Genomic DNA, 16,585 nt, shown 5'->3' on the forward strand with positions numbered 1-16,585 from the left:
ACTTGTGAACATTTTCATTAATCAAGAGAAAAATTAGTCATGTTCCCGAATTACATTTTGGTTGGTTCCATCAATTCAGTTGCATGGGGCATTCAAAATACATTCCTTCCTAAGAGGTGGCACTCAACTGGTGACTCTGGCTCTGTGGGCTTCCACCATGACATATTTGTTTTATCAGCGCTGTCTATCCACTTTCCCAGCTCATTTCTCTGCATGAGAGTAAAAATGAGGCAGATTCAAAACGCCCACAAATATCAGCTTGGTCCAAAAACTGTTGTTGGAAGCCAAGAAGTTTTTAATGGTGGGCATTCAATCACCACTCTTACTTGTCGTGTGGAATACCTGATATTTGGATCTACCTCATTTTTTAGCTCATGCCATAAAATGATATACATTGAACTACAATGTCCATAGAGTTTTTTAGTACTAAATCTCAAAACATTTCAACAGTTATCCATCAAACAGATTTCCAAAATCCATGGAACGAACAACAGCAGTTGAGATCAGCACTAGACAAGCTAGCCATCTAAATTCTAATGTTAGATCTACCACCCATTCTTCAGACATGGAAAAACCAAATTGGCTCAACGTCTCAAGGAAATATTGAAATGATCAACTATCATTACAAGCTGAGAAGGGGAACACATAAAAAGTTCGTGCCAACAAGATCACAGCGACATAAACCAGGATGCTCCATTCATCAGGCAGGCCCCACCAAGGCACCAACCATCTGTCAATCAATGTATGTTTTTGGCCATTCATCAGGCAGGCTACACTGTCAAAAACAATTCCTGTTCGATTACCTTCTTCCATAGACATCGTTGGACGGCGTTGCCTGTGCCAAGTTACTACAAAATTTCGGGTGGATGAGTTATGCACAGAAATCATCTATATATAAACCCAGCACTCAACTGGATGCAGATTAGCTACTGAATGCGACAGTAGCGAGTTTGGCTACTGAAGTGACATCACCACGTTCTGTGGGACCCACCATGATGTATGTGTTGTATCCACACCATTCATCCATTTGGAGAGAACATTTTATGGCATGAGCCAAAGAATGAGGTAGATACAAAGTTCAAGTGGACCCCACTACAGAAAACAGTGGGGCAATGACGCCCACCACCGTTGAAACCTCCATAGGGCCCACCATGATGTTTATTTGACATCCAACCTGTTTATAAGTTAACCAAGACATGGAATAAGGGAAACACAAATATCATCTTGATCGAAAACTTTTGTGGCCTCGAAACATTTTTAAGGGCAGCCGTTCAATCCCCACTGTTTTCTGTGGTGCGTTCCTCTTGAGCTTTGGATCTACCTTATTTTTTGTATCATTCCCTAAAATGATCTCTCCAAATGCATGGACGGTGTGGATACAACACATACACCATGGTGGGGCCCACATAATGTAGTGACATCACTTCAGTAGCGAGTCTCGCTACTGCCAGGTTCAGTAGCTAATCCACGTCCCACTCAACTTTCAGCTATGGCAACATATGCATGCATGCAAGATCCAAAGTACAACTTGTACATGGGCTGCATCAGTTGGGCATCTAAGCACTAGAAAATGGGCTGTAGAGATTGACTGACCAACTTCCCTATTTTGATGCAGTTGCATGGCCCATCTGATGATCGCACTATCTAACTAGTGGCATCCACCTGATGGGCGGCTTGAACTGAGGAACATGTCATGCATGTGGATTGATGTTACTGTCTGCCTTAAAAAATACAAAAGAAAGAATCTTACCCTTGTCTTCTAGCCACATTGTATGTAGGTGGTACAATTCATACAGGAAGCCAGCTATCCATACTTTTTTGATGAGCTCTCCATACATCTTTCGTGTAGGAACCACGCTTCCAAATCTTGCTTCTTGTAGCAGCTGCATTGTGCAAAGTACTAGAGACACCATAGCTACAACCTGCAGTTCGTATCCAAGAAAATGTGTAGTCGCATCCAAGATGCCTCTTTGTAATTCCTTCCGAGTCGGTATCCTTTTCTTTCATGCATGCCCCAATAACCATTATCATTTGGGCTGGTGGTACAGAACTGCTCCAATTTCTCTAATTGAATCTGCAACTCTTTCATGCATGCCCCAATAACCATTATCATTTGGGATGGCTGGTGATACAGAACTGCTCCAATTTCTCTAATTGAATCTGCAAAGTCCAAAAACCACAGCATACAAGCATGCATACCAAGAACTTGAGTACACACAAGCATGCATGCACATCGAGGAGGGGATAGAAAGAGAAAGGGAGCAGAGATTAGAAAAGAGGGTCGGTAATCCAGGGGTATTTTCACACCGGGCTCAAGTGGGGTAGCCTGTGAGATGCAGGGACACTCGGGGCGGGCGGCTCGTGTGAGGTGGGCCCATGTGAAGTGGGGCCCACGAAGAGGGTTCAGCCAACGTCCTAACCCATGGGATATGGGACCTCGGCTATGAAATAAAGTCCACAGTTCGAGCTTCGGCTATGAGATAAAGTCCACACAGTTTGAGCTTTTAGAGCATGTGGCTAATTATCCTACATCAATCGGAGAGACCAAAGTCCATACAGTTTTTTATCTTTTCACCTCCATAGGGTTTTGTGTCTTCAATAAAGTTGTTATCTTTCAAAAAAAAAAAAAAGGGTTTTGTGTCTTTGTTCTACAAGAAATGGACCCACAATTAAAAGTCATTCAATATAATCAACAAGAAATGGCATCACAATTACTTGCAGACTCTATCAAGAACAACCAATAAATAGTCAGTTCCCTCAATCACAATTTAATATTTCACACTTTTATTGCAAAATTATCATGACAAAAACAAAATAAAAAAATTATTAACTATATTAAATTATCATCATATGAATATCTATTCAAATTTTATAATTATTTTCTAATTTGCATTTAGCATTTTAAAGTTTATTTTCATCGTGGTTTTCCTTATAATATTTCCAAAAGCATTTTTCTCATACAAAAGTTTTGAAAAAAAATATTAACTATTTTGACATTTAATATATATTACTAAAGGTCAAAATAGCACTTTTTTCATAACTTTGACATGCATTTGCTAATGGTGGTTCATGTTTTTCTACTACTAACATCACTAATACAGACTCTTGTAATCCCTGGCGTGGCCCAATGAAAAAGCGTCATATGTGCTTGTTTGATGTTGAACCTTTAGTAAAAGGAAAAATCATCCCTTAATATAAGGATATTCCTATTTTTACTGTGAGCCCCACATCTGACAAGCACATGTGACCCTTATTCATTCGACCACGTTAGAGGTTACAAGGACTCTTAAAGATATATGTTTTTTATATTACTTAATATCATACAATATTACCAAAATTTTAAAATCTCATAATAGTTCATGAAAATTACACCAAACAATATCATTGCGATGTTTTCAAAAATGTCCTTGTAAAATTAAAACTTCACATTTTTATTTCAAAATTAACAATCTAAAATTACTTTTAATTCGCACTAAATATTTTAAATTTTTTCCATTGAGGTTTTTCCCGATGACATCTCCAAGGGCATTTTTTTCATACAAAAGTTTCGAAAAAAAAGATTGGCAAATCTTGACTTTTAAAGGTCAAAATAACACTTTTTCAATAACTTTGGAATGAATTTGCCAATGGTAATTCATGCTTTTTGTACCTCTCTCAATACATTTAATATCATTCGATGTCACTAATATGAACTCCTGTAACCCCTGACGTGGCCCAATGAAAAAGCGCCATGTGTGCTTGTTAGATGCAGGGCCTTCAGTAAAAATGGCAAATCATAATTTAACGCAGAAGAATCACCATTTTGAAAACAAGCCCCACATCTGACAAGCGCACATAGCCCTTATTCATTTGGTCACGTTAAAGATTACAAGGGATTCCTGTAACCCCCGTTGCAGGATATTCACATCCAACTAATATTGCAAAGATTTTAAACATCTCACAATATTTCATTAAAATTACACCAAATGATATTATCATGATATATTCAAAATATCAACAAAATTTAAATTTTGCTTTTTATTGCAAAATTATCGAGATTTAAACACGATAAAATTTTGTTGATAAATAATTAATAAAATATTAATAAATCTACATTAAATAATTTTAATTTTTTGGTTAGATTTTCCCTTCATTTCAAAAATTTCTAAGGAAATTTTTTATTCGAAGAGCTATGAAGAAATTAGGCGTAAAGCCCACATGTTATAAGACCATTTCAAATGTCCTCTCAAACGTAGAGCCCACATGCTATATATGAAATCAAGCCCAAATACCAACAGGTAAGCCCCCACCATGATAACAAAACGGCCCAAAAAGTGAGCCCAACCGAACATTCAATGGGCCCAACCAATCTAAGTCATTTGATCATTTTGTAGGTTACCCCCTATTGGATGGGTTAGGTTTTCATACACACATCGAGGGGCTCACTATTCTCAAATTTGTTTGCTTAGAAACAGTCAAAGATTGCGTCTGTCCAGTAATGATGACGTGCCGCCAATGAAAAAGCATCATGTGCGCGTGTCAGACATGGGACCTACAGTGAAAAGTAAAATTTCTCCCGCACAAAAGGACAATTTTGCACTTTCCACTATGGATCTCACGTCTGACACGCACACATGGCGCTTTTTCATTGGCGACACGTCATCACTAGACAGGATATGTATAACACCTTGTTGCACGCAATCCACATCCATTATAAAGTACCTCCAAAGCATTCTTTAGCGCATTTCCTCTTAAAAGTATATTTTAAAAAAGGAAAAAAAAAAATCCATAACTTATTTTCTCTAAAAAGTTGTGGAACAAAGTATCATATAGCCACAGAATGGGTACATAATCTATCCCGTTTAATGGAATCCATCCCGTTTAATGGGTAAACCCCACCATGATGATCAAATGAGGCAAAAATTAGCTCAAACTACTCATTTGGTGGGACAACCGAAAAAATAATGCACACTAACCCAAATTCTCCGAATTCATGTGTGGCCCACCTTGTAATTGGATTGACCTAATTTTAAGATTTTACCATCATGGTAGGGTGTACATGTTGGACGAGGTAAATTTCAAAATTTGCACCCCATAATTCTTAACTACACTTCTTTTAGTGCCCATAAGGGATTTCAATAATTTCATCTAAAAAAGTAGAAGCATCAATTTCAATTTTCCACTATTAGATGCATTCTTCGGTATCTTCTAGAAAATGTATTTTTGAAAACTACCAAAACACACCTTAACTATTTTTCTCTAAATTATAAGATGACCCAAAAAATCAGACCGATCCAGTTATTTTGTGGGCACGACTTGGACAACTATGTGCACCAACTAAAATCCTCTAAATTCAACTATAATGAGCAAACCTCTGTGATGATTAAACGACCAAAAAATCAGACCACAATCATTTTGTGGATTGATTATTTCACCCTTCAAAAGGCACATTTTGAATTCTGAATACTGAGGCCATCCTAACAACCACATGCCAAACTATATGTAACGATTGACATTTGTTGCATAGTTTCTCAAGTAACCAAATAATGCCTCCAATATTCTAAGTTTAAAAATAAATAAACAAATAATCTTTACCGCTATTTTTTTAAACAATAATACCAATTGTTACCATATTGTCATTTCTTGAAAAAAAAAAAAATGGACTCAAGAATTGTAGGCCATCCTAAAAACCGCATGCCAAACTATATGTAACAATTGACCTTTGTTGCATAGTTTCTCAAGTAACCAAATAATAATGCCTTCAATATTCTTAAGTTCAAAAAAAAAAAAAAAAAAAAAACTTTACCACTATTTTTTTAGACAATAATATCATTACCATATTGCTATCTATCCAAAAAAAAAATGTTACCATATTGTTATTTCTTGAAAAAAAAAAAATAGACTCAAGAATTGTAGGGCTAAGATCAAGAATGTGTGTGAGTATAAAATCTAACCAATCCAACGAGTATACACCATCAAGATGATCGGACGACCTAATAATCAAGTGGATTCATAAGGTGTGGTAGATTGTTTCTTAGTTGTGTCCCATAAGATGATTGGATGAGTCTGATATTTAGGTTGTTTGATCAACATAGTGGTGCCTATAACGGATTAGAATTCATATGCATAACATGTGAGCACGCACCACAATGCTCAATTTTTACAACCTATAGAGAAAAATAGTTAATGGCATTTTGATCATTTTCAAAAACGTACCTTTTAAAAGACATGTGACAAAGAATGTCTCTAATAGTGCATAGTGTAAAGCAATGCTTCTTTTAGAGTAAAATAACTAATATGCCTTTCACTCCATTTCCTAAAGAAAAAGCGGAATCAAGAATTATAGGGCCCCAAATGGTGTAAATGGGTGCTCTTTTAAGGTGAAATGGCTAAGATACATTTTACCCTAAAAGAAAACCAAATTTGGACCACTTGATCATCATAGTGAAGTGTACTTGTTTAATGGGCTGGATTTTATAAACGTATCATGTGGAACCATATTACTCAGTTCGCATAACTTTTTAGAGAAAAGTAGACTAAGGGCATTTTTATCCTCATCAAAAATTTACTTATCAGAGAGGATACCTTGCAAATACGTTGTATAGGGTTTCTTTTACACATGGACAATCAAACAACCCAAAAACACAATCATAAAGTGTGTTACATGAAATCAAAGAATTTTGGATGGTTTTGGACTCTAAATACTAGTGGCATTCTTTTGTAACTTGACAAGTATCTAGTAAAAGCTCCTTGAGATAATGCAAGGCATATATAGATGTTAGGATATGCATGCAGTGCTCGTATGTCAACCAATGATCCTTGAGACTGAAAAATCGAAGTTCAATAACATACCTGTCAACTCTCTTAAAAAGCATATTTTTTAATACTAGTGGCATTCTTTTGTAACTTGACAAGTATCTAGTAAAAGCTCCTTGAGATAATGCAAGGCATATATAGATGTTAGGATATGCATGCACTGCTCGTATGTCAACCAATGATCTTTGAGACTGAAAAATCAAAGTTCAATAACATGCCTGTCAACTCTCTTAAAAAGCACCCTGCTCAACGAATGGCCTGAATCTTTAACATATGTCCAACACAATCACCGATACCATGCACTGCATGGCAATTGTTGCACGGGCCCAACATTCTATCGGAACTTGCATATTTACAACCTACCCCTAACTCAAGCAAGTTGCAAGTTGAACCAATTCAATACGAACTCAACTCAAGATTGAATAAGTCCCTACTTTCACCCACAATGGCCAGAATCTTTAACATATGTGACATCGAACACAATCACCGACACCATGCACCGCACAGCAATTGTTGCACGGGCCCAACATTCTATCAGAACTTGCATATTTACAACCTACCCCTAACTCAAGCAAGTTGAACCAATTCAACACGAACTCAACTCAAGATTGAATAAGTCCCTATCTTCACCCACACTCGTTATTTTTTAATTGTCTAGAGCAAAATTCCCAAGAAAATGAACTATTTTTATCATGGCCCAGGCCCACCGTAGCCTTTGCCAAAGAGGAAGTTCTAAATGTATTAAAAGTTTAATTGGACTTAACTGCTCAAAGGATCGATCTTCCAGAAAATTGGAGAGTTCTCCTTTATTTGAAAAGGACATTTTTATTGGGTAGATCTGAAACGTAGAAAGAAAGAGAGGCATGGTAATAAAAATGGTTGTTATGGCTGTTATTGATGGCACCCGTTATGTGATACGGGACCGTAACACCCGCTTTGGGGGGAAATACCCCTAACGAGCCTGTGACAGCCATTACGGGACTATAATGGGCCAACAAGGGGCCAATACCTATTTTCCTTTTTTTTTTTTAAATCCTTCAAGATTAAGGCCCATATCATCACAATCATAAGACTGGCCATATGGCAAAACACTACGCCATTAAATACATTGGAGAGAGGAAGAGAGAAAATTATAGATTGTGTTAGCTTTGAAGGACGTTTGGCAACTTGGATTTGGACATGTGCTGACAATCCAAATCCATGATTTCAAATCCCTGATATTTTCATTCCATTAATTGCATTTGGCAACCTGGATTTGGAGGCATGGAGAAGGTATATCCTGCACTCAAATTACAACTATTGCATATGATTTTAGATCCCTGAGTTTTGCAAGCTACCTTCTGGAGAGGAAGGATAACTGCCCCAAATGCAAGAGCATCAGTATTTTGGCCTGGATTTAGATTCCAGTTACAAATGCCCCTTATACTATGTGATTTGAAATGATATTTGTCCAGGGAAGGGTTTCTTGGGTTTGCTCTGAAACAAAACCCAAATAACTCAGATCGATCAATCACCAAAGATGGAAAAAGATTTAACAAAAGTTTTTGAAAAGATACTCCAAACCTACTGGTGGGAGGAGCTTTTATCCGATTATCTGGAATGACACTGAGGTTTCTTTGGCTTGATCTTAAAAAAAAAAAAAAAACATATTGATAAACAAGTAGACTGAAAAAAGGTAAAGAAAGAAAACCCAAGTTCCAGAAAATGTAAAGGAAAGAGATTAACAGGTCAGAAGGGCTTTTACACCATGTTTTGAAGCAATGACACTTTCCTCCAAATGGGTTTCTTGTGTTTTATCTAAAACAGGAAAACCAGAAATATAAGATCACTCCAATCAGAGAGAGACAGAGGGAGGGAGGGAATTTATACCAGTATCTCAAACACATGCATCATGAATAATACCAAAGAGAGACAATAAAAATTACCCCCCAAAAAAGGAACTTTAGACAAGAAACAGAGCTTGAACTGATTACTGATGAGAAAGAATACCATGAGGGGAAGTGAGGCCCATAACCTTAAGCTGTTCACCAGTGGGCCCCTGTCAAGGGTGGCTTCGGTGGATCCCCATATTCACGTAAGTGGGTGGATCCCTGAGTGTGGGGGTCACCTTAACGTATGTATTTTACATCCATGCCGTTCATCCATTTTCACAGCTAATTTTAGGACATGATATAAAAAATGAAGTAGATCCAAATCTTAGGTGGACCACGCTAGAGGAAACAGTGGTAATTGAATAGCCACCATTACAAACTTCTCGAGGGACACCAGAATGTTTATTTGCCATCCAACCTGTCAATCACCATTGTTTCTTGTGGTGTGGTCTACCTAAGTTTTTAATGGTCAATAGCCACAGTGACCTGCGGTATGGCCCGGTTAGCATCCCATGTTCCCATTAACCGGGACCCACATTCTTTCAAAATGATTATGAAAATACACCAATAGGTCCGGATTGCCTACAGCCCACCCCAAAGCTCTCTGGGGCCCCACATAGATGCCCATGACAAATCCACTCCGTCCATCAGTTTTACAAGACCACAGTAGGACATGAATCTAAAAATCAGGAAGATCCAACAAACTAGACAGCGGGCACGGAAACGTCCACCTTTGAAACCTTTCTAGAGCTGACAATGATGTTTATATACCATCCAAACCGTTCAGAGGGTTACTACTAATCAAGATAAACTGTAGGTATAAATATCATCATGATACAAAACTTCTGTGGAACCTACAAAGTTTCCAATGGTGGGCGTTCAATCCCTGCCATTTTGTGTGGTATGGCCCTCATGAGTGTTGGATCTGCCTGATTTTTAGACTCCCTTCATACTTTAGACTTGAAAAAGTGAAGGACGGAGGGGATTTGTCACTGGCATCAGTGTAGACCCCATACAGCTTCTCACAGGCATAGGTAATTATCCGCTTCCATAATACATACATCGCGGTGAGTCATATCCTTAAAGACGACGGTACGGTCAGGGGCTCCGTGGGGCCCACTGTGATCTATATGTTTTATCCAAGCCGTCCATCAATTTGGGCAGATCGTTTTAGAGCATGAGCCAAAAAAGGAGGCAGATCGAAGGGTCTAATGGACCACACCATAGGAAGCAGTGGTAACAATGACCCACCACCGTTGAAACTTTCCTAGGGCCCACCGTTATGCTTATTTGCAATCCAACCTGCCCGTAAGGTCAGGTGGACCTGGATGAAGGGAAAACATAAACATCAGCGGAAGTGGATTGGCTGGTGTACCACACACCAGCTATATAGTGTCGTGCGAAGACGAGCACTGACGGTCCTCGAGCTCCGAGTTGTGCGAACGGATCAAAGGAGATCAAAGTTACATGGGCCCCACAGTGATGAATTTATTATATCTACACCGTTCATCTATTTTTAGAGATCATTTTAGAGCATTATGCAAAAAATGAATGATATGCAAAGATCATCTGAAACACACCAAAAATAGCAGCAGAGATAATGATTTTCACCGTTAAAAAATTCGTAGGGCCCACCATAACGTCTATTTTCCATCCAATCTGTTCATAAGGTCACAAAGACCTGAATGAAGAGGAAAAACAAATTTCATATTGATCCAAAACTTTTGTGACCCCAAAAAGGGTTTCAATAGTAGACGTTCAATCCCCACTTCTTTTTGCAGTGTGGTCCACTTGATAGTTAGATCTGTCTTATTTTTCTTCTCAAGCCTTAAGACGAGCTCTCCAAATGGATGGACGGTTTGGATATAACACATACCTCATGCTCAGACCCACAGAACTTAATCAGCGGTGGTGGTGTCCGCATGAGTATCTGATCTGCCTATTTTTAGGCTCATCGCCTAAAACGATAGGAAGCATATTGATATACCCACGCCGTCCATCCGTTTTTCCAGCTCATTTTAGGACGATATCCCAAAACTTAATCAGATCCAAATCTCAGGTGGACCACACCACTGGAAACAATGGTGAATGACCATTAAAAACTTTTTGGGGGCCACGAAAATTTTTGATCAAACCGATCTTTGTATTTTCCTTCCATCCAGTTCTCGTTGACCTTATCAACGGGTCGGATGGCAAATAAACACTAAGGTGTGCCCCAGAAAGTTTTTGACGGTGGGAGTTCAATCAACACTGTTTCCTGTGGTGTGGTCCACATAAGATTTGGATCTCCCTAATTTTTGGGATCACGCACTTACATTGTTTCTAAAAACGGATGAACGGCTTGGATATACGAAAAATATCAGGGTGGACCCTACAGGGCGTTGTCCACTCACAGAATGATTTGTCAAAATGAACGGACGGCATGGATAAAACACAAACATCATGGTGGACCCCACAGATCCCCTACAGGACCGTTAGCGGCAAAACCTACAGACAGAGGAAAAAGAAGAGAAGCAAAGATACCTGCTGCTGCTGGAATTGCATCTCTCTCTCAGGCTGTGACTCTACTAAAAATGGAGAAGGGAGGATGGGTAAATAAGGGCTGAGAAAGGAGTAGCAGAGAGACGTTGGGGACAGTGATGATGGAGTACAGCTGCATTCCAGCCTCGCAATTGATGTACGGTTGTGGTTGCAGGACCTTTAATCAGTGCCTCGTAATTCGAGTGTGACTGTACTCTTACTGGGGACCATTACTTTATACACTGATTGCCTATGATGCTTGATACGCGGGACTTTGAAATGGGTCGTGCCAAAACCTCGACTAAATTTAAATCGACTGAATTTACAGGCTAGAAATTGGATTAGTTGAGCATTGTCATAACTAAATAGTAGCTCTTAAGTTTAATTCGTTTGATTATAAACTATAGTCCACGTGTATAACTTTCAACCTATGATGTGCGTGCAACACCCAACCTGTTTAATAGGTTGGCTCTATTATCATAATCAGCCACAATCACTTGTCAATCGGACCGTATTAGTCATTTAGTATTGATAATTTATTAATGGCCAGAAATTGTTTATTATGTTATGGTTTGCCCAACAAGCAAATCTAGCTGATTTTTAAACTAGATATGTTAATGATTGAGGATAAACTATTTAAGGGGTTGGATGTCACGTGCTCTTATGGCTTGTTTGATTTTTTAAAGCTTATGTAATTACCCATATGAATGGATAATTATTACCATTTCATCCCTTTAATAATTAAACGAATTTCCATCTTAGAAACCGATTTAAAAGAGTTAGTTTAAATTTGTGGACCTCAATGTTATGTGTATTATATATTCATTCCGTTCATCCGTTTTACCATAATATTTTGAGGCATGATCCAAAAAATGAAACAAATCCAACACACAAGTAACCCACACCAAAAGAAATAGTGGCCCCAAGAGGTTTTTAACGATAAGTGTTCGATTTCCTTTTTCCCATTATGTGGATATTCCTCATTTTTTGGCTCATGTCATAAATTCAACTAGCATAATGGATAAACAATGTGGATAAGCAATACACATCATGGTGGGACCCACAAATATTTTATAGTCTTCTCAATTTTTGTGTCTAAAAAGTTGTTGGTCAAATCAAGCAATAGTGTTGTAAATAGCCGATGAAATAATTATTACCCATTTACATAAAAATTCAAACACACACTTAATTGATTGGTAATCACCGGCTAAATGAATTATAACTTGTAATTCAAATGTCTTTGTTTCTTTTGTTAGCTGGTTATTACACCTATGTTTAGTTCACACTCCACTGCTAGCCACCCCCACTAGAGAATCAATACTAAGACAGTGTTGAAATAAGGCATCTTTCACTCCGTCTATCACTTGAGCCATGAATCAAGGTGTTTGTGATTCAAAAGATTGTACTTGAAAGCTACTTATGAGTAAAAGTAACTCTTATATGGGAGATGATATATCTAACTAGTAAATAACTTAACTTTTGGTTCCTAATGAGTGCTAATGCCTTTTTATGCACCAATATCTTTGAAATTTTGATTATTGTACATCTTTTAAGAGCAATGGGCTATCGATGTGTGAGCCTTCCATACCCCGTTATATGTAAACCAAGTGGCATGGTTGCTCTACCATAAATTTGATAAACCCTAAAATTTAGATTCATCTAACCATCAAGATATCCTAAATATCAGCTTAATCCAGAACTTATACGATCTCAAAAAGTTTTCAATGATATTTTTTAATTACCACTGTGTGGTCTACTTGATCCTTGAAATTATCTCATTTTTTAGCTCATGCCCTAAAATAATATAGTAAAATTGACTAATGATAGGGATAAAACTAATACATCATTATGCCATCAAAGCCCTTGTACATTCACAGAATTGATCCAATATAAGAGGGTAATACCCCATTACAATGGGGTTCACGTTATGTGAAATTAGAGATTTTAACCGTAGTTTTACATATTTCTCATTGGTGTCCCGCATAAGAGCTTTTTAATACATAATATTTTATACGTACCGTTCAAATAACATTTCCTAACTGATGGACGAATTGGATTTACTATATGAAAATGGTGGGCCGACAGAGCCTGAGTGTTTTACGTGGCTGGGTGAAATAGGTGCCGTGTACTATTCCAGTCCGGTTAGCTGGACCTGAGCACAAAAATCCATAATTATACCGTGTATTGTAGTGCAACGAAGAAAAGACTGGATCACCGGATTAGTTGGCGTAGCTGCCATATCAGCTGCTCCTTTCCTACCATTTACGGTGGGCCATAGAAACTAAGCCAGCAGGCAGCAACCATAACGTTGGGGCCCACCTTTTCGCGGTCCACGTTCTTAATATCTGGGGGCCATCATGAGAGTTTGGCGCTTTCAGCTGCTTTTAGTTTTGTGTCTTGGATCGGGTACCGCACCGGTGAAAGGGTATATGTATTCCGGACGTGGATTTACCGCGAAAGTCTTTCGCGTCGAGTTCTTGCAACCTAAACTTAGGTGGACCCACCGTGATGTTTGTGAGAAATTCACTTCATCCATTCATTTTTTAAGCTCTTTTAAGACATGGATTAAAGATGAATCGGATCCAAGACTCAAGTAGGCCGAAAATGTGAGGATTGAACGTCCACAATTTAAATATTCGTGGGACAATAGAAGTTTTGAATCAGGCTAATATTTACTATTGATAATTTATTGATGGCTAGAAATTGTTTCTTATGTCATGGTTTGCCCAACAAGTAAATTTAGCTGATTTTTAAACTAGACATCTTAATGATTGAGGACAAACTATTTAAGGGGTTGGATGTCACATGCTCTTATGGCCTATTTGATTTTTTAAAGCTTACGTAATTTTCTCTGTAAATGAATAATTATTACCAATTCATTACTTTGATAATCAAACAAATTTCTACCTTAGAAACCGATTTAAAAGAGTTAATTTAAATTTGCGGACCTCAATGTTATGTGTCTTATATATTCATTCTGTTCATCCGTTTTATCACAATATTTTGAGGCATGATCCAAAAAATGAAACAAATCCAACACTTATGTGACCCACACCAAAAGAAATAGTGGCTCCAAGAGGTTTTTAACGGTGAGTATTCGATTTTCTTTTTCCCATAATGCGGATATTCCTCAATTTTTGGCTCATGCCATAAATTCAACTGGCATAATTGATAAAGGGTGTGGATAAGCAATACGCATCATGGTGAGACCCATAAATATTTTATAATCTTCTCGATTTTTGTATCTAAAAAGTTGTTTGTCAAATCAAGCAATAGTGTAGTAAAAATTCAAACAAACCCTTAATTGATTGGTAGTCACCGGCTGAAGTTAGCTTGTTAGTACACCCACTGTTAGTTCACACTCTACTGTTAGCCACCCCCACTAGGGAATCCATACTAAAACCTCTTTGTTGAAACAAGCTATCTTTCACTAGTGTCTATCACTTGAGCCATGGATTAAGGTGTTTGAGATTCAAAAGATTGTACTTGAAAGCTACTTATGAGTAAAAGTAACTCTCATATGGGAGATGATGCATCTAACTAGTAAATAACTTAACTTTTGGTTCCTGATAGTTGCTAATGCCTTTTTATGCACCATTATCTTTGAAATTTTGATTATTTTACATCTTTTAAGAGCGATGCACTATAGATGTGTGAGCCTTCCATACCACATTATATGTAAACTAAGTGGCTTGGTTGCTCTACCATAAAATTGATAAACCCTTAAATTTAGATTCATCTAACCATCAAGTTACCCCAAATATCAGCTTAATCCAGAACTTATAAGATCTCTAAAAAGTTTTCAATGATATTTTTAATTATCACTGTGTGATCTACTTGATTCTTGAAATTATTTCATTTTTGAGCTCATGCCTCAAAATGATATGATAAAATTGACAGAATGGTGCGGATAAAACCAATACATCGTTATGCCACCAAAGCCCTTGTCTAGGACTGATCCAAGGAGGATAATACCCCTTCCAATGCCTTTTTGTGCCGTCCAATATTTATGGTGAGATTTTACCTAGTTTGATGACATCATGATGCCATCAAAGTCTGGATCCTCAACTTGTCCGTAGGCAAATTTCTTTTTGTTCCAGGCATTGTTACTGGGCTACATCATTGCAGGCTAGCATTTAATACAGCAGTTTGACCACGTTATTGAGACGTAGACTAATCACATTGAAAGTTGATCGGCTGGCGTACCATACACCAGCGACATTGCTGGTGTGTTGATGTCAACAAATTTTATTGGTCTGTCGCAAGGTATGTGTCATATTAGGTGGGATGGGATACAAAAAATATAATTATTACACGTGGCAGCAATTGTCCTCTCTTAGGATAAGTTTAATTGCAGGCTATGTTTGTAATGCGGTGGTGTGTTGAATAGATATACTTACCAACATTTAAAATTATCGAGAGTAACATGTATGTGTTATATCCAAATTATTCATCTATTTGTAACCTCATTTCATGGCATGGGCTTAAAAATGAGGTAAATTCAAAACTTATGTGGCCCCAAAAAAGTTTTCAACGGTAGGTATTCAATCCCTGCTACTTTCTATGGTGGGGTCCACTTAAGCTTTAGATGTACCTGATTTTTTGGCCCATGGTCTAAAATGATCTCGAAAAATGGGTGGACGGTGTGGATATAGCCCACACATCATAGTGGGACCTACACAACTTACTAAATTGAGTGGAATTGGCACAAGACCCAATGCAATTCCATCTAATCTAATTCGAAGCTTTTCCAGGCTTCCCAAACATTGAGTGGAATTGGCACACAACCAAATGCAATTCCATCCCACCTAATCCCATCTAATACCATAGGGCTAAATGCGTCCTAATAATCTTTCCATTTGGGGTGCTAGTTGTAATGCTTAAGCTGGAAAATAAGATAGATCTAAAGATCAAGTGGACCACACTGCAAAAAGCAACGGGGGATCGAACGTCTACCATTGAAACCCTTTTGGGGTCACAGAAGTTTTGAATCAATCCATTATTTGTGACCTTAGGAGCAGATTGGATGGAAAATAAACATTATGGTAGAGCCTATGAATGTTTCAACGGTGAGAATCATTGTCCCCACTACTATTTGTGGTGTTGTCCACTTGAGATTTGGATATAAATAATTTTTGGAATCATACTCTAAAATGGTCTCACCAAATGGATGAATGGTGTGGATATAATAAATACATCATTGTGGGGCATATAACTTTGATCTCCTTTAAACCATTGGTGCTAGCTCGAAGAGCGTCAGCTCGGCTTCGTCAGACACCCACCCACACACTCGGCTTCAATGGACACATATCCACTCTAGGTGGGTGGTGTCTGATACACCATCCAATCCACTTTTAATCACAACAAAGAAAAATAAGAAATATTTATTTGTAGCAAGC

The 16,585-nt window shown here is 37.8% G+C and overlaps 2 long non-coding RNA genes across 2 annotated transcripts; both read right to left on the reverse strand.

The window, feature by feature from the left end:
- Positions 1–527: 527 nt before the first annotated feature.
- Positions 528–3,079, reverse strand: LOC131226063 (uncharacterized). The gene is made up of 2 exons (XR_009161638.1): positions 1,751–3,079; positions 528–835 (listed from the first exon to the last, which is right to left on the reverse strand). It is a non-coding gene; the product is annotated as an uncharacterized LOC131226063 (long non-coding RNA).
- Positions 3,080–8,213: 5,134 nt separating this feature from the next.
- LOC131226065 (uncharacterized) lies at positions 8,214–11,345 on the reverse strand. Its single transcript, XR_009161639.1, has 3 exons — positions 11,190–11,345; positions 8,521–8,592; positions 8,214–8,421 (listed from the first exon to the last, which is right to left on the reverse strand). It is a non-coding gene; the product is annotated as an uncharacterized LOC131226065 (long non-coding RNA).
- Positions 11,346–16,585: the final 5,240 nt, after the last annotated feature.

This window comes from Magnolia sinica, chromosome 14, assembly GCF_029962835.1.
Source record: "Magnolia sinica isolate HGM2019 chromosome 14, MsV1, whole genome shotgun sequence".
NCBI classification, from domain to species: Eukaryota; Viridiplantae; Streptophyta; class Magnoliopsida; order Magnoliales; family Magnoliaceae; genus Magnolia; species Magnolia sinica.